The following is a 24,471-nucleotide window of genomic DNA, read 5'->3' on the forward strand; positions in this document are numbered from 1 at the left end:
TCACCCTATCGCGTGCAATGAGGAAACCTCAGCGATGTGGAAGGGCTGATCAAAGGATCATTGAGTCTCTCTCATCCCAGTGCAATGGATCCACAGATCCATGGGGTGCAAGGGCAGAGAACTCAGATACCGAGAGAGAGTCTCTCTCATCCCAGTGCAATGGATCCACAGATCCCTGGGGTGCAAGAGCAGAGAACTCAGATACCGACTGTCCCGCGCGCGACTTTTCGCCAGCAAGGAGCATGGGGACATTAGAAATCCTTACTGTGACCACTTTATTAATCTTAGAAGAGGAAAAGCCACGCCGCGCCAACATGGGGGCGCTTATAAAACCTTCATGCAGCGCACCCACACCTGGTTGGTTGTTACCCATGATCTCATAAGGCACGCCCCGGAGTGGGCAAAGACCTGGCAAGAAGGCACTCTTGCACATGCGCACAGTTAACTACCTGAAAAGGGGGGGCCGGCTGGCGCGGCGAAGGTTGGCGCCATCTTGTAATGGCGGAGTCTATCCTGACCTACCACGTGGGGCGCAATGGAAGACAGCGCCATCTAGTGGTGACGAACGTATTGCGGCCCTCTACATCTCACCCTTATAATTTATATAATTTTATAGCAGAAATGATCACCCTATCGCGTGCAATGAGGAAACCTCAGCGATGTGCAAGGGCTGATCAAAGGAACACTGAGTCTCTCTCAATCCCAGTGCAATGGATCCACAGATCCATGGGGTGCAGGAGCAGAGAACTCAGATACAGAGAGTATCCCTCTCCTCCCAGTGCAATGGACCCACAGATCCATGGGGTGCAGGAGCAGGGAACTCAGATACAGAGTAAATCCTGAACTAGATAACCAAATTCCAGGTGAGGCCCTTTGTACAATGGCCACAGGTGCTTGAGTGATAACGGCCTTGTCACGTTTCTGTTGAGATCTGAGTTTGTAAACCAACCATGGTATGAATACTGATCCACAGCATAGGGCTGCATCAAACAGAGCCACTCCCGATAAGTAGTGGGCACCTCATATGGTCCTCCTCAGCTGTTACCACCAAGGACCGTAGTCAAGCTGCTCTTATAATAAAATTTAGAATTCCCAATTGTTAGTAACTACTCCAGAAAGTTCACCCACTGTGCTTGTCTAACAATAGATTGGGGGAGGATAACTCCAGACACTGCAGACACAATGTCTGCAGCAGTAATGGCTGCTACAATAGCAGCGAAAGTGTCAAGGTCTTTTCAAGGACAGTTCAGGATCAGTCATTCTTCTCTGGAACAACCAGCAGACAATGGAACCATTTCTGAGATCTGTATAACCAGGACAGAGTTCTCCAGTCACTGTAGCTTTATACAGGTGGCTTTCTGTGAAGCTACAGTCTGTAAAATGACAACACCAGTTACCAGTTAAGGCAGCAAGAGTCACCAGGGAAATGAAGGGACAGGGGTAACAGCTGGAGTCCAGTCTTCTCCAGGAAGCAGCAGTGTACAGAGTCTGAGTGTAGGCCACAATGGGACGGGAACACACGCAGCGGTAACACTGACTGCAGCAACGGCAAAATCTCTGTGATGACAAAAGATGAAGGGGAATCTTCTATCTTCCTCTCAGGGCAGAGGAATGACTCCAGGGACCCGAACCAGGAGAGCTGAATCTTCATGCTCCCAGGATCAGCATGTCTCACCAGACACTCAGGCAGCTGGCACACTCCTGCAGCATCCTGTAGAAAAAACACAAACATTCCCTCTTCCCCATATAAAATATCTAGACAGGAACATGTCAATAAGTGGATCTCTCTATTTCACCTAGGCAGAAGTATGCCTAGTTGTAGGGTGCCATAAACTTTGGCATCCAAATTTTTAAAATTGAAATAAAAGGAGCATTATTTAGCATACATGGATAACTCCCCCTTTTTATTTATAAAGATATAGTAAAGATATTATTTATTAAGGTAAGTCCTCGAGTATTAAGTTGAGGACACTGAGCACTTGTATTTATAAATTAACTTGTATACCAAATTATCGTTTCCAGCATTATTGTTTTGGATATATAAAGAATGAGATTTTTTGACTAATTGTTCTTATGTAAGGCCTATAATCTGTCTGCAATCTTGTCCTCCCTTGTTAAGGAGCCCAGGCAATCTAGTTTGAGTTCTTAAATGTCCTATAAAGTAACAGCTTAGTGTACTTAACCACTAAGCCATCTCTCTAGCACCTCACAAACTTTATTTACCTAAACATAAGCATTAATTAGAAATGTCAAATCTTGTAAATATTGTCCAGATTCAGTCTTCCTAGAAATCTCTGAGCTGGCAGGGTGAAGCTGGGAGTTGAAAGTAAACAAATGGAATCTTCCTCTTTTCGTGAGGGTGTGTTATCAACTCTATTACCATTTTTAAAGAGCTGGGTCTGTGGTTATGTTTAGTTGTCTGAGCCAGAGCACTGAAGGGACAGTGAGTTGTCAGACATTTACACTGAAATCACTCACTGATTTCATGTAGAAAACTTGCCTCTAATAAAGCATTAAGAAATTGAAATCAATTGTAAACCACAAGCCACACATTGGCTATCAGTATATGAATAGAAAGCTTGATTTTTTAACATTTTAAAAACAGCGGCTAAAGCATGGAATTTAATAATCTGTGTTGAAGCAATAGAAATTCAAGAGAATAAACAAGTGATCCAATCATACATGTAGCCTTTTCATTAGATGAACCACCTATAAATGTACTAAGCGCATTTCCTATGGGTTGTATGCACAAATATGTAGGAAGTTCAAAAGCATGTAAAGAGTAAAATTATCAATTTTGTCTGAAAAATTTGTATATGTAATAGGCCAAATATCAGTATTTAGTAGTAACCAATTAACTGTTGTTTGGAATAAGATATGTTTTACCAGGTTTCTATTTAAAATACTTCCATGACTCCAGTCCAGAACTCTGTACTAACACAGCTGAAGCTTTATCTCCAATGTGCATAACAAAGACCTAAGTCCTCTGGTAAGGTGAGGTACTTAGCCAATTAACATATCTTTAGAAGCTTAAAATTAGCTTTAAATATTCTTATCTGGAGTAGTGTAACAGCTACTCCCCAAATATTAAAGCTCATTTTGAGAGCAAAGGTTTGTAATAAAAATTTCCATGTACATTGAAAGATTTAAGTTCTAACTTCTTACACTGAAGAAGCAACAAAATTACCTAATATGAGGCTGTTAGCCATTCTTAATGATATCACTTTATGGGCTCTCTAAAACTATAAGCAAGCTCACGAAATGAAAACTCACAATTGTTATGACGAAAACAAATTGTATAAAATCAATCCTCTAAATCTGTCTTGAAATGGCAGTTGGAGTAAGGAAACTGGCTGTAATGCTCTCACAAGTTCTAAAACCTCATCAATCCTTATAAATCCTGTAACAATCTCTACCTGTTTGATTTTTCCTTAATTAAAAATAAGTTTGAGTTAGTCAACGTAACACTGGCAATCCTAAATCACAATCTTTAAGTTCTCTTTGTAACACCAGAACATAGCCACGAGGTCACCTGAGTTCTGAGTACGTGACTAGGCAGCTGTTCTCGGGGCAGTGGAAATTAGCATTAGAATACAGATAACTTCAGGGCAAGCCACAACTTTGGAAAGTAAAACTCAACCTCCAACAAACAATCTAGTCTCCAAGGCACCCCAGGTCTATCTATTATGTTACAAAGTTTGACTGTCAATTCTTACATTTGGATGTACAATTATTCATTTGTTCCTTTTTGAAACGAGTTAAAACCAAGTCAAGGTGTGCATGACCGGCAGATAAAGTTTTTACCATTTTTTCTTTTGAACATGAAACATAAAACTTTTAGACAATGAGAAACAAAAACCACAGACATACACTGACAGACATGGGGACATCCTGATGCACCAGAGACAAACAATAGACAAAGAGGGGAAAAAGCCAGATGGTGTTCACGGCGACTATCCACTCGAGTGTAGCTGATATGGGCGATGGATTGTCTCAATTCCTGGACTAGTCCACCAACGTGTTGAAACCCAATTCTGTAAGACACTGAGAGATATTATCTGAACAGTATGACCGACATTCGCCAATGGTATGGAAGTGAAACACGGCCCTGAGTATTTTTACTCACAACCCAATTACATTAACTCTATCAGGCTGTGCACGGGCACTGAGATGTCCTTTTGTTTGATTCTCCTGAATAAATTTTCAGGCAGTCTGCCTCTATCAAATCTGATCAGTATGATTCTGTAAAGCTGTCTCGTCAGCGCCCGGACGCCGCAGCGTCCCCAGAGCTGGCGCGGGAGCTTAATTACACCTTTCATAAGCACTAAGACAAAGTTTTTCTCCCAAAATACTGTGTTCCTTTTACCTCCTCCCTTCTCACCCGGGGCATTCTTTCCCCAATTTTTCACCCCTGGCGGTGGTAAGACCGCAGGGGGGCCTGGTGCTTGAGATCAATCATTTCGTTGCAACTTTTCACTATCCTCTGTTTCTGACGATTTTCCCCCTTCCCCCAACACTCTCCGCTTTGCTGTTACAGCTGGGCAGTTCCCACGCGACCTCTGACACCTTTTGGCGGTAGCTAGAAACTCAAAGGTCAATAGAAACAACTCGAGGGCTGCCAGAGCAACCATAGCAGCACCTGCCGCGTCCGGCAGGGGACTGAGCTTGAGCAGATCAGGGCTAAGCATTGTCTCTCAGAGTTCTTTTTACCTGCATTCCACAGCTTCTGGATTTCTTCCGTGAAACGGAGGCTTCCTCTTGGCACCGGCGATGTTGTAGCTTTTTTGTGTCCCGGATTCTCGGCACCAAATGTCCCGCGCGCGACTTTTCGCCGGCAAGGAGCATGGGGACATTAGAAATCCTTACTGTGACCACTTTATTAATCTTAGAAGAGGAAAAGCCACGCCGCGCCAACATGGGGGCGCTTATAAAACCCTCGTGCAGCGCACCCACACCTGATTGGTTGTTACCCATGATCTCATAAGGCACGCCCCGGAGTGGGCAAAGACCTGGCACGAAGGCACTCTTGCACATGCGCACAGTTAACTACCTGAAAAGGGGGGACCGGCTGGCGCAGCGAAGGTTGGCGCCATCTTGTAATGGCGGAGTCTATCCTGACCTACCACGTGGGGCACAGTGGAAGACAGCGCCATCTAGTGGTGGCGAACGTATTGCGGCCCTCTACAACCGACTAATTCCTGAGCATAGATAACCAAATTCCAGGGAAGGCCCCTTGTACAATGGCCACAAGTGCTTGAGTGATAACGGCCTTGTCACGTTTCTGTTGAGATCTGAGTTTGCAAACCAACCATAGCATGAACACTAATCCACAGCATAGGGCTGCACCAAACAGAGCCACTCCCGATAAGTAGTGGGCACCTCATATGGTTCTCCTCAGCTGTTACCACCAAGGGCTGTAGTCAAGCCACTCCTATAATAGAATTTAGAATTCCCAATTGTTAGTAACTACTCCAGAAAGTTCACCCACTGTGCTTGTCTAACAATAGATTGGGGGAGGATAACTCCAGACACTGCAGACACAATGTCTGCAGCAGTAATGGCTGCTACAATAGCAGCGAAGGTGTCAAGGTCTTTTCCAGGACAGTTCAGGATTAGTCATTTTTCTCTGGAACAACCAGCAGACAATGGAACCATTTCTGAGATCTGTACAACCAGGGCAGAGTTCCCCAGTCCACAGCAGCTTTACGCAGGTGGCATTCCTGTGAAGCTACAGATTGCAAAATGACCAGTTAAGGCAGCAAGAGTCACCAGGGAAAATGAGGGGGGCAGCAACGGCTGGAGTTCAGTCTTCTTCAGCAAGCAGCAGTGCACAGAGGGTCAGAGAGCGGGACGGGACACACGCAGCGGTAACACTGACTGCAGCAATGCCAAAATCTCTGATGACAAAAGGTGAAGGGGAATCTTCCATCTTCCTCTCGGGGCAGAGGAATGATTCCAGGGACCCGAACCAGGAGAGCTGAATCTTTATGCAACCAGGATCAACAAGTCTCACCAACCACTCAGGCAGCTGGCACACTCTTGTAGCATCCTGTAGAAAAAACACAAGCATTCCCTCTTCCCCATATAAAATATCTGGACAGGATGATGTCAATATGTGGATCTCTCTATTTCACCTAGGCAGAAGTATGCCTAGTTGTAGGGTGCCATAAACTTTGGCATCCAAATTTTAAAATTGAAATAAAAGGAGCATCATTTAGCATACAGGGATAACTCTCCCTATTTATTTATTAAGATATAGTAAGGATATTATTTATTAAGGTAAGTCCTCGAGGATTAAATTGAGGACACTGAGCACTTGTATTTATAAATTGACTTGTATATCAAATTATTGTCTCCAGCATTATTGTTTTGGATATATAAAGAATGAGATTTTTTGACTAATTGTTCCTATGTAAGGCCTATAATCTGTCTGGTATCAATGTCCTCCCTTGCTAAAGAGCCCAGGCAATCCAGTTTGAGTTCTTAAATGTCCTATAAAGGAACAGTACTTAGTGCTCTTAACCACTAAGCCATTTCTCTAGCACCTCACAAACTTTATTTACCTAAACATAAGCATTAATTAGAAATGTCAAATCTTGTAAATATTGTCCAATTTCAGTCTTACTAGAAATCCCTGAGCTGGCAGGGTGAGGCTGGGAATTGAAAGCAAGCAAATGGAGTCTTCCTCTTTTCATATCAACTCCATTATCATTTTCAAAGAGCTGGGTCTATGGTTTTGTTTAGTTGTCTGAGCCAGGGCACTGAAAGGACAGTGAGTTGTCAGACAATTCACACTGAAATCACTCACTGATTTTAAGTAGAAAACCTGTCTCTAATAAAGCATTAAGTAATTGAAATCAATTGTAAATCACAAGCTACACATTGGCTATCAGTATATGAATTGAAAGCTTGATTTAAAAACAGTGGCTAAACTACGGAATTTAATAATGTACTGAAGCAACAGAAACTCAAGAGAATAAACAAGTGATCCAATCATACATGTAGCCTTTTCATTAGATGAACCGCCTATAAATGCACTAAGCGCATTTCCTATGGGTTGTATGCACAAATATACAGGAAGTACAAAAGCATGTAAAGAGTAAAATTATCAATTTTGCCTGAAAAATTTGTATATGTAATAGGCCAAATATCAGTATTTTGTAATAACCAATTAACTGTTGTTTGGAATAAGATATGTTTCACCAGGTTTCTTTTTAAAATACTTCCATGACTCTAGTCTACAATTCTGTATTAACACAGCTGAAGCTTTATCTCCAATGTGCATAACAAAGACCTAAGTCCTCTGGTAGGGTGAGGTACTTAGCCAATTAACATATCCTTAGAAGCTTGAAATTAGTTTCAAATATTCTTTTCTGGAGTAGTGCAACAGCTACTCCCCAAATATTAAAGCTCATTTTGAGAGCAAAGGTTTGTAGTAAAAATTTCCATATACACTGAAAGATTCAAGGTTCTAACTTCTTACATCGAAGAAGCAACAAAATTACATAATATAAGGCTATTAGCCATTCTTAATGATATCACTCTATGGGCTCTCTAAAATTATAAGCAGGCTCACGAAATGAAACCTCAAAATCAATCCTCTAAATCTATCTTGAAATGGCAGTTGGAGTAAGTAAACTGGCTGTAATGTTCTCACAAGTTCCAAAAACCTCATCAATCCTTCATAAATCTTGTAACAATCTCTACCTGTTTGATTTTTTCTTAATTAAAAATAAGTTTGAGTTAGTCAATGTAACACTGGCAATCCTAAATCACAAACCTTAAATTCTCCTTGTAACAACAGAGCACAACCACAAGGTCACCTGCGTTCTGAGTACATGACTAGGCAGCTGTCCTTGGGGCAGTGGAATTAGCATTAAAATACCGATAGCTTCAGGGAAAACCACAACTTTGGAAAGCAAAACTCGACCTCCAACAAATTAGTACAATGTTTGACTGCCAATTCCTATATATGAACACACGATGGCGTAGTCTCTAGTACCTCAACAAAGAGACATTGTCCTAAATTCTTTTAGAAGCCTGGTTTCTAGGATAAGAATTCCATAAAAATATTATCTCAATTTAGACCTGTTTCCCTGGGTTGGCTCATGCCACATGTTGTCTAGAAATGACTCCATCCAAATTACCAGTTTTATGTCAACTTTCTGTTACCAATATTATACCTTTTTAACCATATCCAATAACTAAAAAGCCAACAATCTATGACCAAGGCAAGTAGAGCATATTTACACATTTAAAACCAATCAGAAACAAATTGAAGTGGCTACACATATCTTTAATATTTAGACCAAACACCATTTTTACCTTTTTAGCTATGATTTTAAGAGAAGCACCTTGTCACCTGTTGAGTCAAATAATAAGTCAGGGATTTCTCTAAGAGAAACAGCTCGCAGCTCTTGTACCAAAGAAGCTGAGAAGCTGCTGGAGCCTTTAAGATCACCTCGTGCAGACGCTTAGCTTCTGGGCAGCTTCTCCAGCTGACCTATGTTCCTAGCTACAGGTGCAGGGCTCTAAAGGCCTGATTGAAACTGTTTTTTATTCATTTGTTCCTTTTTGAAACGAGTTAAAACCAAGTCAAGGTCTGAACGACCAGCAGATAAAGTTTTTACTATTTTTTCTTTTGAACATGAAACATAAAACATTTAAATAACGAGAAACAAGAACCACAGACATAAACTGACATACATGGACAGCTTGGTGCACCAAGGACAGACAATAGACAGAGGGGAAAAACTAGATGATGTCCCACGAAAGGGACCCAGATTCCAATAGGAGTCAGCAGAGAGGTAGGATTTCCCCTTTCCCACCACTTCCACGGTGACACTCCACTCGAGTGGAGTTGATATGGACGATGGATTGTCTCAATTCCTGGACTAGTCCATCAACGTGTTGAGACCAAATTCCTGTAAGATACTGAGATATATTACGGGATATCTGAGCAGCACGACTGACATTCACAAATGGTATGGAAGTAAAACACAGTCCTGAATATTTCCACTCACAACTCAATTACATTAACTCCATCAAGCTGTGCATGGGCGTTGAGAATTGAGATATCTTTTTGTTTGATTCTCCTGAATAAATGTTTCAGGTGGTCTACCTCGATCAAATCTGATCAGTATGACTCTGTGAAGTTTCCAGAGCCTAATCACACCTTTTACAAGCACAAAGACAAAATTTTTCTCCCAAAATACTGTGTTCCTTTTATCTCCTTTTCTTTTCTTTTTTTCTTTCGAGACCTTTTCTCCCTCCGACATACTTTCTTGCTGCTCTGCAAGGATTCTCTGACCTGTCCTAATGGCTTCCCACACAAAGAAAAAAATAAACAAAATTACCAGCCTTGTCCACAAAGGATCCATAACTTTCGGTTTCTTCACAGTGGCTCTCCACCTAGGCCCATATCTTTCTTCTTCATAGCAAGCTGCCTCATCTTGTAAATCCTCTTCCTCAGAGGGGCTAAGCTTGTCTGTTTCTGAAATATCAAGCCCCAAAGCCTCTAACTCCTTTACCGGATAAAGGATTTTCCTTTTCGTGGATTTCTCCTCCTTTCCCTGTTTCTCTCCCGGGGCGTCCTTTCCCCTATCTCTCGCTTCCTCGGATCTAAAGTCCTTGGAAGGGCCATTTTTCTTATGTGTACCTTTTCTCTTTGAGCTCTTTAATCTTTCATCCTGCTCTGTTTCTGACATGCTGTATCAAGACCAAACATGCCTCTCAGAGCTTACCTCTCGACCTGCAGTTCTGGACCGTCTCCGCGAATGGAGGCTCTCCTTGGCGCCGGCGATGGTGTGGCATTTGTCCCGGGTTTCGGCACCAAATATCGTGCGCCCAACGTCTCGCCAGCAGGAACGACGCGCAGACACCAGGATCCTTCTGCAGCAAAGCGTTTATTACACCTTGAAGAGGAGAGAGCCGAGCCCCAGAATGGCACTGCTTATATATACCCTAGCGCGGCACGTCCACACCTGATTGGTCGCTTACCCATGATCTCATTAGGCACGCCCCAGAGTGGGCAAAGACCTGGCACGAAGGCACTCTTGCCCATGTGCACACAGTTAACTTCCTGAAAGGAAGTCGGCTGGCACGGCAGAGGCCAGCGCCATCTTGTAATGGCGGGAGCTATCCTGGCCTTCCACGTGGGGCGCAGTGGAAACCAGCGCCATCTTGTGGTGGCAGCGGCCCTCTACAGGTCAGCATGTAGAAGAATATAGATCGATCCATTCTTATGACCATGTACAAATCTTAAGTTCAAGTGGATCAAGGACCTCCACATCAAACCAGATACACTCAAACTAATAGAAGAAAAAGTGTGGAAGAGTCTCGAACACATGGGCACTGGGGAAAATTTCCTGAACAAAACACCAAATGGCTCATGTTCTAAGATCAAGAATCGACAAATGGAACCTCATAAAACTGCAAAACTTCTGTAACGCAAAGGACATTGTCATTAGGACAAAACGGCAACCAACAGATTGGAAAAAGATCTTTACCAATCCTACATCTGATAGAGGGCTAATATCCAAAATATACAAAGTACTCAAGAAGTTAGACTCCAGAGAGACAAATAACCCTATTAAAAATGGGGTACAAAGCTAAACAAAACATTCTCATCTGAGGATTATTGAATGGCCAAAAAGCACCTAAAGAAATGTTCAACATCCTTAGTCATCAGGGAATGCAAATCAAAACAACTCTGAGATTCTACCTCACACCAGTCAGAATGGCTAACATAAAAAAACTCAGGTGACAGCAGATGCTGGCAAGGATGTGGAGAAAGAGGAACACTCCTCCATTGTTGGTGAGATTGCAGACTGGTACAACCATTCTGCAAATCAGTCTGGAGGTTCCTCAGAAAATTGGACATTCCACTACCTGAGGACCCAGCTATACCACTCCTGGGCATATACCCAAAAGATGCTCCAACATATAACAAAAACACATGCTCCACTATGTTCATAGCAGCCTTATTTATAATAGCCAGAAGCTGGAAAGAACCCAGATGCCCTTCAACAGAGGAATGGATACAGAAAATGTGGTACATCTACACAATGGAATACTACTCAGCTATCAAAAACAATGACTTCATGAAATTCATAGGCAAGTGGAATGAACTAGAAAATATCATCCTGAGTGAGGTTACTCACGTACAGAAAAACACACTTGGTATGCACTCATTGGTAAGTGGATATTAGCCAAAAAGCTCGAATTACCCAAGATGCAATCCAGAGACCACAGGAAGCTCAAGAGGAAGGATGACCAAAATGTGGATGCTCTCACTCCTTCTTAAAAGGGGAAAAATATTCATAGGAGGGAATATGGAAGCAAAGTTTAGCGCAGCGACTGAAGGAGCAGCCATTCAGAGCCTGCCCCACATGTGGCATATATATATATATATATATATATATATATATATATATATATATATATATATATCTCCACCAAAACAAGATAAGATTGTTCAAGCTAAAAAAAATGCGTGTTGAAAGGGACCGGATATAGATCTCTCCTGAGAGACACATCCAGAGCATGTCCAATACAGAGGTCAACGCTAGCAGCAAACCACTGAACTGAGAACAGGACCCCCTTGGGGGAATTAGAGGAAGGATTGAAAGAGCTGAAGGACCTTGCAACCACATAAAAACAACAATGCCAACCAACCAGAGCTTCTAGGGACTAAACCACTACCGAAAGACTATACATGGACTGACCCAGGGCTCCAACTGCATAGTAGCAGAGAATAGACTTGTTGAGGCACCAGTGGAAGGCTGGACCTCCAGGGCAGAGGAATATTGGGAGGGCAGTAATCGGGATGTGTGGAGGGAATACCTGTGTGGGGGAGAGGGAGGGAAAGGAGAGGGGGAGAGGGGAGGGGAGGGGATGGGGGCTTATGGACAGGAAACTGGAAAGGGGAATAACATTTGAAATGTAAGTAAAGAAATATATCTAATAAAAAAAAATTTTAAAAATTATGGTGAAAAAAATAAAACCAAAAAAAATCTCAAACTGGATGTTATAGCTCACACCTAAATTTGAGCACTCAAAGTCTGAATGGAGACAATTATGATTAGGTTGAAGCCACCCTATGTTACATGTGGAATTGTAGACCAGGCTGGGCTACAGACTACTCTATTTAAAAGAAACTTGAGAGTTTGGTGGTTCAGATCTACAATCTTAGCATGAAGAAGGTGGAGTTCAGAAAAATTTGAGGCCAAGCTAGACTACATGAGGCTGTCTAAAACGTAAAAATCTTAGGTCTTCTCTTTTACTTAACTATTTCTATGTAATTATTTCAGGTTAATCTGAGTAGAATTAACATTAAGGGAAGCAAGTTGGATTTGTATATGGAAGAAAATTATTCATATCACACAGATTAAGCAGGTTCATTTATGTATTTAGTAATATCTATTTTCAAAAATTAAAGAAAAAGGGGCTAAAAATTTGAGCAAGAACAAGAGGATGAGTGGGAAAGGTTGGAAGAAGAAATGGGAAAGGGTAAATTATGTGACTATATTGTAGTTTTAAAGGTATAAATTATTGTTTAAAGTTGTTCATCGACCAGAGAAATGAGTCATCTCTTCCACCACAGTAAAAGTCGGAACGTTGAGTCACCAGTCTAAAACTGTATACCTCACTCCCAAACTGACATCCAAACACAGGAAGAACAGTCTTTTGAAAAGAGAAAGACGGGGGAAAAGCCCAGAGATTTCACACTAAAATTCTAACCCAAGGTTAATAATAAACATATTAAAAACTTTTCACCAACCATATAAGATCACTTATTTTTGAAGTATGTTTCATGGATTCTTTAAAATTTTTTGTTTCTAACTGTGTTGATTTCAGTCCTGGCTTCTATTATTTCTTGCCATCTTACTCTTTTGAGGTATGATTTTTTTTCTTTGTCTTCTAGAACTTTCAGGTGTATTGTTAAAGTTACTAGTAAGAGATCTCTCCATTTTCTTTTACGTAGATACTTAGTGCTATGAACTCCTTAGAACCTCTTATGAATCTCTTAGAGCATCTTTCATTGTATCCCATAAGTTTAGATATGCTGTGTATTCATTTTAAATCAATGCTATAAAGTCTTTAATTTTCCTAAATTTCTCTCTTGACCCATTTTTTTATTCAGTAGTGAGCTGTTCAGTTTCTATGTATTTGTGAGCTTTCTTTTATTTCTGTTGTTGCTGATATCCAGCTTATTCCTTAGTGGTCAGATAAAATATAGGGCATTACTTCAATTTTCTTTCATCTCTTGAGTCTTTGTATCTGAGTATGTGATCAATTTTAAAAATGTTCCCTGAGGCACTGAGAAGAAGGAATATTCTTTTGCGCTTGGGTAAAATGTTCTATAAATATCAGTTAGGTCAATTTGGTTTATAATGTTAGCTATTCTGTTATGTTTTTTGTCTGGATGATCTACCTGTCTGTTGACAGTAGTGGGGTATTAAAGTCACCCACTATCACTGTATGAGGGTCAGTATGTGGCTTAAGCTGGTTTGTTTGTTTGTTTGTTTGTTTTTCTATGAAATTGTGTTCCCTCATTTTCAGTCAATGATGTTTGGAATTATAATATCCTCTTCACAGATTTTTTCTTTCCTGAATATTCTTCCCTATCCTTTTTTATTAGTTCTTCTTTGACATCTATTTTGGCAGATATCAAAATGGCTAAACCAGCTTACTTCTTAGGTCTATTGGTTTGGAATATCTTTTTATATCCTTTTAACCTAAAGGGATATCTGTGTCATTTTATTGGGGAATTAGGACCATAGGTGCTAAAAGATATCAATGAGTAATGTTTGTTGATTTTTGTTATTTCTGCTGCTGCTGCTGCTGTTGCTGCTGCTGCCAGTGGTGGTGGTGGTGGTGGTGGTGGTAGTGTTATGTGTTTGTGTGTGCATGTGTATGTGTTTCCTCTCTTTTGTCTTGCTGCTGTCAGATGATATATTCCTTGTATTTTCTTGGGTGCCAATAATCTCTTTAGGTTAGAGTTTTTCCTCTTAGCTCCGTTTTTAGACCTGGATTTGTAGATAGATACTGCTTCAAATTTCTTTTAATTGTGGAATGCCTTATTTTCTCCATCAGTTGTGATTGAAGACTTTCTGCTCATAGTAATCTAGACAGTCATTTGTGGTCTTTTAGAGATTGTAAAACATCTGTCCAGGTCTTTCTGACTTTTAGAGTATTCATTGAGAAGTCAGATGTAATTCTAATAACCCTGCCATTATATGTTACCTGGTCTTTTTCTCTTGCAGCTTTTAATATTTTTCCATGCTCTATATTTTTGTGGTTTAATTATTATGTGTTGAGAGGAAGTTTTTCTAGCCCCATCTATTTGGTGTTCTTTATGTTTCCTGTGTGTTGATAGTCATCTCCTTCTTTAAGTTAAATAAAATTTCTTCTATAATATTGTTTAAAATATTTTCTGTGCTTTGAACATGAGTTTCTACTTCCTCTATTCCTACTATTTGTATATTTAGTCTTTGTGTAGTATCCAGATATCCTGGGCATTTTTTCCCTGAATTATTTTAGATTTTCCATTTTCTTTGACCAGGATATCAATATCTTGTATCTTATCTTCAGTGCCTGAGATTTTCTCTTCTATCTCTGCTATTCTATTGGTAAAATTTGCCTCTAAAATTCCCATTCATGTCTCTAACTTTTCATTTTCTGATTTCCCTCAGTTTTGTTTAATATCACTATTATTATTGTTGTCATTATTATTGATTCTATTTATATTTTCAGAACTGAAACTGTTTTATGCACTTTCTTCCACTGTTTTTTTTTTTTCATAGATTCCTTTAAAAGATACTCGGGACACACAGAGGCAGAATTCCTCTAGGACCGGGCACTTCCTGTCTTTACTGGGAGGCCCAAACACGCGGATCCCGGCCCGCAGCACTCCCAGACACCGTGGGAGAGAGACCTCACCGCCTGATCAGGTGGGCACTCCTGAGGCTGCAGAGCGGAAGAGACCACCAACACTGCCCACCCCTGTCCACATCCCTGGCCCAAGAGGAAACTGTATACGGCCTCTGGGTTCCCGCAGAGGATGGCCCAGGAGCAGGAGGACCGCTGCGCCTGAGACACCACCATAATCTGAAGGAACAGACCGGATAAACAGTTCTCTGCACCCAAATCCCATGGAAGGGAGAGCTAAACCTTCAGAGAGGCAGACATGCCTGGGAAACCAGAAGAGACTGCACTCTGCACACATCTTGGATGCCAGAGGAAAACACCAAATGCCATCTGGAACCCTGGTGCACAGAAGCTCCCGGAAAGGGTGGCACAGATCTTCCTGGTTGCTGCCGCCACGGAGAGCTCATAAGCAACACCCCACGAGCAAACTTGAGCCTCGGGACCACAGGTAAGACCAACTTTTCTGCTGCAAGTGACCTGCCTGGTGAACTCAAGACACAGGCCCACAGGAACAGCTGAAGACCTGTAGAGAGGAAAAACTACACGCCCGAAAGCAGAACACTTTGTCCCCATAACTGGCTGAAAGAAAACAGGAAAACAGGTCTACAGCACTCCTGACACACAGGCTTATAGGACAGTCTAGCCACTGTCAGAAATAGCAGAACAAAGTAACACTAGATACAGCAAATAAGAGGCGAATGCCAGCAGCAAACCACTGAACTGAGAATAGGACCCCCGTTGAAGGAATCAGAGAAAGAACTGGAAGAGCTTGAAGGGGCTCGAGACCCCATATGTACAACAATGCCAAGCAATCAGAGCTTCCAGGGACTAAGCCACTACCTAAAGACTATACATGGACTGACCTTGGACTCTGACCTCATAGGTAGCAATGAATACCCTAGTAAGAGCACCAGTGGAAGGGGAAGCCATGGGTCCTGCTAAGACTGAACCCCCAGTGAACTAGACTGTTGGGGGGAGGGCGGCAATGGGGGGAGGGTGGGGAGAGGAACACCCATAAGGAAGAGGAGGGGGGAGGGGAATGTTTGCCCGGAAACCGGGAAAGGGAATAACACTCGAAATGTATATAAGAAATACTCAAGTTTTATTAAAAAAAAAAAAAAGAAATGTTTAACATCCTTAGTCATCAGAGAAATGCAAACCCTGAGATTCCACCTCACATCAGTCAGAATGGTATAGATAAAAATCTTAGATGAGAGAAAATGCTGGTGAGGATGTGGAGAAAGGAACACTCCTCCATTGTTGGTGGGATTGTAAGCTGGTATAACCACTCTGGAAATCAGTCTGGAGGTTCCTCAGAAATTGGACATTGAACTACCTGAGGAGCCAGCTATAACACTCCTGAGGATATACCCAAAAGATGCTCCAACATATAACAAGGACACATGTTCCACTATTTTCATAGCAACTTTATTTATAATAGCCAGAAGCTGGAAAGAACCCAGATGTCCTTCAACAGAGGAAAGGATAAAAAAAAAAGATTTATTTATTTCCTCTTTAATGGCCTCTATCATATTCATAAAGGCCATTTAAAGTCTTATATTTTATGCTTCATCTATTGTGGTATTGTCGTTGTACTCTAGTAAAGACATATTGTCTTAGATGAATTAAAGTGTTTTTACACTGATGTCTAGGCATCTGGCTTTGGGAAGAGCATAATTATATGTGCTATATCTTATTGTTGGGTGGGTGTTTTGTTTCTTGCTTCCTACTTCCTTTTCTGGTTTTTATGGTGGCTATTTGTTGCTTGGAATTCTTCAAGAATATTAGTAAGAGTGACCATTGGGGATTCCAGGTAAAATATGTTTCTACGTATTTGGAATTGACACTTGAAATAGGGGTGCACTAGCAGTAGCAGGAGTGACAGGGTCCACAGGAGGGAGAAAAGAATCAGTTGCTTATTCTGCTAGGGATGGGAATAGAGAATAAGAAGAGGCCACACCAGATAGTCTGCTACAGAGCTGGGGATGACACTAGGGAATTGGATGGAAGTAAAAGAGAGCGATGATCTGAAGTCCATGTACCAGCTTCTCTGGCAGGCTTGCCTAGTAGGTTCCCAGGGAACGCATGGTGGAGATACAGGATAGAATACCGTGATTGGTGAGAGACATAACTGTGACAGAAAAGGTCTATGTGACCTGTTGGAGATGGGGTTAGACAGGAGAAAAAGAGAACAGCAGATGAGCTACAGAATTAAATTTGAAAAAGTCGAGAAAGAGGTAAAGATCTGCAATTACCCTATCTGCTTCCTTTGGTGGACTGGCCTGAGGGATCCTAGGGAGTACTTATTGGGGTTGAAAGCTTGGATAATGGGATGTGGGGAGAATTCTGTTGGAGAAGATCTATGTGATCCACTGGGGATGGGGATAGGGAGAAGAAAGGCTGTACCAGCAGACAGTTTGCTATAGAATTGAAGGTAAGATCGGGGACTGGATTTGGAAGAATAGAGGGAGAGGTAGAGATCTGTGGTAGGTCTAACTGCTTCTTATTTTTTTTAATTTTATATTTTTACTTATTATTTTACATCCCATTCACTGCCCTCCAAGCCACGCCCCTCCCACAATCTTTCTCCCATTTCCCCTCCCCTTCTCCTCTGAGCTGGTCCACCCTGGGTATCCTCAGACCCTAGCACTTCAAATCTCCGTGAAGACTAGGTGCTTCCTCTCCCACTGAGGCCAGAAAAGGCATCTCAGCTAAGAGAACATAGCCCACATATAAGCAACAGCATTTGGGATAGCCCCCACTCCAGTTGTTTGAGACTTACATGAAGACCAAGCTGAACATCTGCTGTGTAAGTGCAGGAAGGCCTAGGTCCAGCCTGTGTATATTCTTTGAGAACCTGTATTTCTTCCATTCTTGAAGCTGAAATCTAAAATCATGGTATTAGCATTGTAAATTCTTGGTGACAACTCTCTTCCTGATTTACAAGCAGGCACTCTACCACTGTCCTGTCACACAATGCAAAAAGTGGCAGGTCTACTTTCTCTTCTTATTTATCACTGTGAACCACACTTGTCTACCCCTGACTACCTATCAAAGGCCACACTCTCCAAAACCATCATAGTCAGTAATTAGGGCTTCAACATAGGAATCCTGATAAACCACAGACATTATGTCTATTCAAAATAAGCCATTTCTAAGAAAAAGACTGGCAGACATCTTGAGAATAAGAGTTCTCTGGGAGCTAAAGAGAGAGAGTTCTGTGAGTAAAGCATTTGTCACATGAAAACATAGTTTGTTTCCTAGAAAGAACCCAAGTAAAAACAAAAACAAAACAAAGAATAAAATACATATTAAAGTGGGGCATGCTTATAAACCCAATGCTGTCGGGCTGGGGACAGCTGAAGCCTCATTGTCCGGGCAGTTAAGCCTAGTGGTTGAATTCATGGACAATAGTGTTTCAAAATTACTGTGGACAGTATTGAAATAAAATACCCACAAACAATCACATGTATGTTCACCTGCGTACACATGCATATATACATGAGTAGTCCAGAAAAAAAAATAACCACATTTTAAGGAAAGACAGTGGTAATACTGAATAGAAAAGAGCAAAATTGGTTAAAAAAGAAAAAAAATAGTTTGTAAGTAATGCCAAAAGAGATAATGAGCCCAGCATCTTGGGTTAAAAGATTGGAAAGCCAAAATTTAAAAGATTTAGTAGAATTCTTGACTGTATAGATGTACACAGTCTTTGAAATTAGAATGTCTAGATGGAGGTTATACCTTTAACCCAAATAGGGAAACGTAAGATATGTATTAGTATTGTTATACCAAGGCAATAAGAGTATTCAGAATAATAGGATTTGTGTAAATAGTTGCCTTATGTCATGATAAACCCAGAGTCATCTTGAAATTCTTATCAAACAAATCATAACAGGACTATAATTTAGAAGATGGAGACAATTGCCATCAGTCACAGCCAATAATTTACATTCACTATTAATATATCCTCATAAAAACAAAGTGATGTTTTTTTTTTCCTTTTTCTAGGATAATCGAGATAATGAGAAGTGAGGAATCCTGAACCATGTATTGGTCTTTGCCCTCCATTTTCCCTGAATGCAGACTTTTCTTTAACAAAGTCTCAGAATGATGGTGAAGTGGAGCCCATGACTTTCCTGATGCATGGACCAGAGATCTGTGCCAACAAAGTATTGATCAGTTCCTCAGCACCAATGCACATTTCTGTCTGAATTATTGCCAGCTCGACGCTTAGCCAAAAATTTATAACATATCTTTTTGTAGCTCTCCAAATTTGTCTTCAGCTGCCGTGGAGTGTTGCTCCTTCAGGCCGGTCCACAGTGTGTTCATCTTTCCGAGATATTACAAACCAGCATTCTGGGCTGTACCTCAGTGTCAGTATTTAGTTTTATAAAATATTTCATAAATGATAGAGACACATACATGTGTTTTTCCAATGACTTTTTTGCAAAATCACTAGGCTTCATCCCAGGCTAAAACATTTTGCCACCCACAGGGAGATCCATTGATGGCATGAGAGTCCTGTGCATATAACTCAGAGATTCCTTGTTCATGGCTTATCTCTTACTAACTCTTCCCAGGCCCATTTCTCACCACCAACACATCCAATCAGAACCGGATTGGTAAACAATGCCAGTCGAGACACCTTTAACTGTTCCCTAAGCATTCTGTGTAGTGCCAGGGTTTGTGTTTTGACAATCGCTGTTTCTTATAATATTCTAGTCCACCACATTCTTATCTGCTTGGCTCTGGCTGTGGGAGTCTTGCTTAGGACCAACTTCCTCTGCAGAATCCTAGCATTACTGCGACCTGAAAATTATGATCTTAGCTCCTGCTCTTAGTGTGATTTTCATCTTGTTTTATGCACCATTCTTCTTTGCTTAAGCATTATCACTTCCTCATTCTCTGACCTCTGACTTTTCTACCTTGTATGTCAGCGTGCAACCTTGTGTGTCTAAGTTGCTACATAGACATGCAGATTCAGAGAGATAAAGACACTTTCTTGTGTATCCAGAGCCAAGTCTGCTCATTGCCATGGAAGGCGGAGGGAATGGAAACAGATATTTGTCAAATAATTTGGAGCAAAGATCAGACATCCTCATTACTTCACATATTTGTGTCTCTCTGGGGAAAGCTCAAGTAGACTATTATAAAAGATTCAGAATCCCTAACCTTAAGATTCCTCCCCTGAACACACATGCCATGATATAGCACCTGCTCTTGCTAGTGCTGCTCTGTGAATTAGGGGTCCAAATATCGGTACAAGCGCTAGAACTCTGTCTACTGACATTGATCTGGGCAGAGTTCTTCCTGTGTGGCCCAGAAGTTGTCAGCATCCGTTAAACTCGAGTTAGCTGCCTTGTTAACTTTGATAGCTCTTGATTCACACTAATTGCTTCTATTCTTTTCTACTACATTAGTGAATGTGGGCCAAGCTAAGCTGAGGCAGCAGGATTATAATTCAGTGTTTTTTCAACTAATGTTTGAGCAAAGTATGAGACTGGTCTCTAGATTCTATCTTCTGCTACCTCTCCTTAAGCATGGCTTTGGCTCCTTAGTCAAGAACATGTTGTCTGTAGCTAACGAGCATTAGTTGTACTCCCCTGACATTCTGCTGGTCTTCATGCTGTTTGTCTGGGGTTTTTTTTGTTTGTTTGTTTTGTTTTGTTTTGTTTTTTGTCTGCATGTTTGCTTGCTTGTTTAATGACTGGTTGATTGATTGATTGATTTAACCGTGACTCAGCATTTCTCTTTCTGTCCAGATTGCTTTGGATTTTCAGAGTACTTTGTGCTTTTATATGAATTTTAACATCGTTTTCTTAGTTCTGTATAGATTAGAATTTTGGATCCTGGCCCACACAACTCCAGCAAAAGTCTCCTGCTCTGCCAGAGGTCACACTGGCACCAAGAGCACCAAGTAAGACCCTGCCCATACCCAGCAACACTCCTTAGAGCCTTTCAGCAGACGCCCTATGCTTGGCTTCATATCCCAGCCCAAACACCCGGCAGAAACCACATGATCTCTGAGAGACCACACTGGTACCCGGAACCTCAGAAGCCCTCATCTCTACAAGAGGCCATGCCTGAACCTAGAATGTCAGAACCCACATCAGTTCTCAGAACTACTGAATCCCACTGGCAATGCAAGCACTTAAAACCCCAGAGGTCATGTATGCCACGAAACCCACAATACAGACACCCTAAAGGAGCTGAGGACTCACTGGTCATTAGAACAACAGGGTACTCAGGCCAGAAGACCAGAGAGGAAACAGAAACGAAGGGAAAAAACATACAACTAGCAAAGATAAACGCAGACATAGTCACCTGGCCCTATAATCACGCCAGACTCAGGGGCCTAGAAGCCAGGGTAAAAACTCAATTGACAGCTAGGGCAATATACTAGATATACCAGAGCCCAGGTATCCTACTACAGGAAGCCCTTGGATATTCCAACACAGATGAAGCACAAGATAATGAATGACCTTAAAACAAATTTTATGACAGTGATAAAGGTCTTTAAAGAGGAAACGAATAAATCCCTTAAAGAAATCCAGGCAAGGGCTGGAGAGATGTCTCAGCAGTTAAGAGCACTGAATGCTCTTCCAGAGGTCCTGAGTTCAATTCCAGCAATCACATGGTGTCTTACAACTGCCTGCAACAGGATCCAATATCCAATATCTGGTGTGTCCGAAAACAGCAACAGTGTGCTCATATACATAAAAGAAATAAAATAAATCTTTAAAAAAAAAAGAAATCCAGGAAAACACAAAGAAAGGAAGGAATAACTCTCTTTTTTAAAAGCCTGTAAATATCAAATGGGTGAAGAAAAATGTTCAAGTCCTGAAAATGGAACTAGAAGCAATTAAAGAGAGTACAAACTAGGGGACTCCTAGAGATTGGAAACCTATGTAAATGAAAAGAAACTACAGATGCAAGCATCACCAACAGAATACGAGAGTTACCAGAGAGAATGTCAGGTGTAGAAGATACCATAGAAGAAATTGATACATACATCAAAGAAAATATTAAATCTAAAAATTCCCTCTACTCCTCTTGCATGTGTTTGCTTTTTTTGTTATAAACCTTTCAGGTGTGCTGTTAAGTTGTTAGTATTCTAGTAATTTCTTTATGAAGGCACCTAGTGCTATGAACTTTCCTCTTAGCCTGCTTCCTTGTGTCCCATTTAGGTATGCTATGCATACATTTTCACTGAGTTCAAAGAAGTCTTTAATGTCTTTATTTCTACTTTGACCCAATACTCATTAAGTAGAGAGTTGCTCAGTTTCCATGAGTTTGTAGGCTTTCTGTTGTTTCTGTTGCTGCTGAAATCCACCTTTAATCTGTTATGGTCTGGTAGGATACTAAATTCAGGGATGTTGAGAGGAGGAGAATAAGCATGAAGTTGGGTGGTAGGGTCTGGGAGAAGTGGTACAGTAGAAAATATGGCCAAAATATATTGCATAAAAAAAAAAATAAAAGCATTAAAATCATCCCTCAAAAGAAATACAAACTTTGGAAATTATTTTGTCGTATTCATTTGTTTTATTTTTACTATGTTTTTCTGGCTTTATTGAGTTATAATTTATGAATAAAATAGCATTTTAATGGTACAATATATGTGTAGATACATGATGAATTGATAGCACTATCAAGCTAATAAGCATATACAGCTCCTCATATTTTAGCTGTGGGGGTGGGTGCAGTGATCCCATGTCAGAAGCACTCTCTTAGCAAATATCAAATGCAAAATGCTGTATTATTAATTAACCCTCATCATATATCACTATACTAAACATTAGAATTTCCAGAACACATTCTCCCTGAATAACTGAAAATTTGTGTCCCTTGACCAGCATCTCACTGTTTTCCTTAATTAATTCACCTCTAATGAGTTCAAGAAGTGCCAGTCACCACTCTCTGATTCTATGAGGCAAATTTATATTCTCCCAATTCTTGTGATATTTGTCTTCTGTATTTAAGTTGTTTTAGTTATGATGATGACCTCTGGGTTTAATCACAGAATCATGTATGTTTGCAAGTGGCAAAATTTACTTCTTTTTAAGGACAGAGAGAGAAGAGAAGCAGACACAGAGCTGAAGACAGAGAGAGTTGGGACTTACCCTGACTTTCCCCGACTTGTTCTTTATCCATCCATCCGTTGACACTAAAGCTTTCCCTACATCTCAGCTTCTGTGACAAATGCCACACTATCGGCAAAGTGCACTTGTTCCTTCAGATTAATCTGTAGAAGAGGTAGTTTAGATTAGTATTTTTCCAAATTAACCTCGAAGTCAATTAAGATGAAAGCTCAAAATGAAGCAAAAGTTACCTAGTCATCCTCTTAAAAAACAAAAGAATATTTTAAAAGTCTTTAAGAAGATGATTCTCCGACAAATGGGATCTCATAAAACTGCAAAGCTTCTGTAAGGCAAAGGACACTGTGGTTAGGACAAAACGGCAACCAACAGATTGGGAAAAGATCTTTACCAATCCTACAACAGATAGAGGCCTTATATCCAAAATATACCAAGCAACCAGAGCTTCCAGGGACTAAGCCACTACCTAAAGACTATACATGGACTGACCCTGGACTCTGACCTCATAGGTAGCAATGAATATCCTAGTAAGATCACCAGTGGAAGGGGAAGTCCTGGGTCCTGCTAAGACTGAACCTCCAGTGAACGTGATTGTTGGGGGGAGGGCGGCAATGGGGGGAGGGTGGGAAGGGGAACATCCACAAAGAAGGGGAGGGGGAGGGATTAGGGGGATGTTTGCCCGGAAACCGGGAAAGGGAATAACACTCGAAATGTAAATAAGAAATACTCAAGTTAATAAAAAAAAGAAAAGAAAAAGAAAAAGAAATAGAAACAGTTATTAAAAGTCTCCCAACCAAAAAGAGCCCAGGACCACATGGGTTTAGAAAAAAAAAAAAAAAGAAGAAGAAGAAGATGATTCTCATAGTAAGCATTTTTGTCATAAAGGAAAATTAAAAAAAAAAAACACTGAAAGTTTTGGAAGGTGTTATTTCCGATGACAGATATTTGTCTACCTCCCAATTCACCAAATTTATTTTAAATTTGTACATTAAACATGTGCAGGTTTTTGTTTTTAATACTCGTGAATATGTATAGTGTTATGTCCATTTCTGTTGCTGCGATAAAATACCGCTATCAAGGCAACTCATAGAAGAAAGAATTTATTTACATGGACCGTTCAGGAGGAAGGACCCGTAATGGTAGAGAAGGCATCAGATAGGGACTGGAAGCTGAGAGCTCTCATCTCCAACTACAAACACGGCAGAGAGCCAGCTGGAACTGGGGCAGTTCTATAAACTGTCGATGCCTGCCCTAGCGACATACTTACACCTGCAAAGTTCCGTCATCTCTGCTAACCCCCAAATTGCTGCCAATCAAGGTCCAAGAGTTTAAGTACCGAGCCAACAGGGTACATTACTCATTCAAAGCACCGCAGACAGTGTAGCGATTTTCAGAGACTAATTTTTATCAGCTGTTTCTGGCTGCAACTGAAAAGGTAAAT

The 24,471-nt window shown here is 40.9% G+C and overlaps 1 long non-coding RNA gene across 1 annotated transcript; it reads right to left on the reverse strand.

Moving 5' to 3' along the window:
• Window positions 1-201: 201 nt before the first annotated feature.
• LOC134480961 (uncharacterized) lies at window positions 202-23,459 on the reverse strand. Its single transcript, XR_010056029.1, has 5 exons — window positions 23,264-23,459; window positions 23,055-23,176; window positions 17,714-17,818; window positions 9,744-9,891; window positions 202-9,493 (listed from the first exon to the last, which is right to left on the reverse strand). It is a non-coding gene; the product is annotated as an uncharacterized LOC134480961 (long non-coding RNA).
• Between the last annotated feature and the right edge of the window lie 1,012 nt (window positions 23,460-24,471).

Source organism: Rattus norvegicus, chromosome 11, assembly GCF_036323735.1.
Source record: "Rattus norvegicus strain BN/NHsdMcwi chromosome 11, GRCr8, whole genome shotgun sequence".
NCBI lineage: Eukaryota > Metazoa > Chordata > Mammalia > Rodentia > Muridae > Rattus > Rattus norvegicus.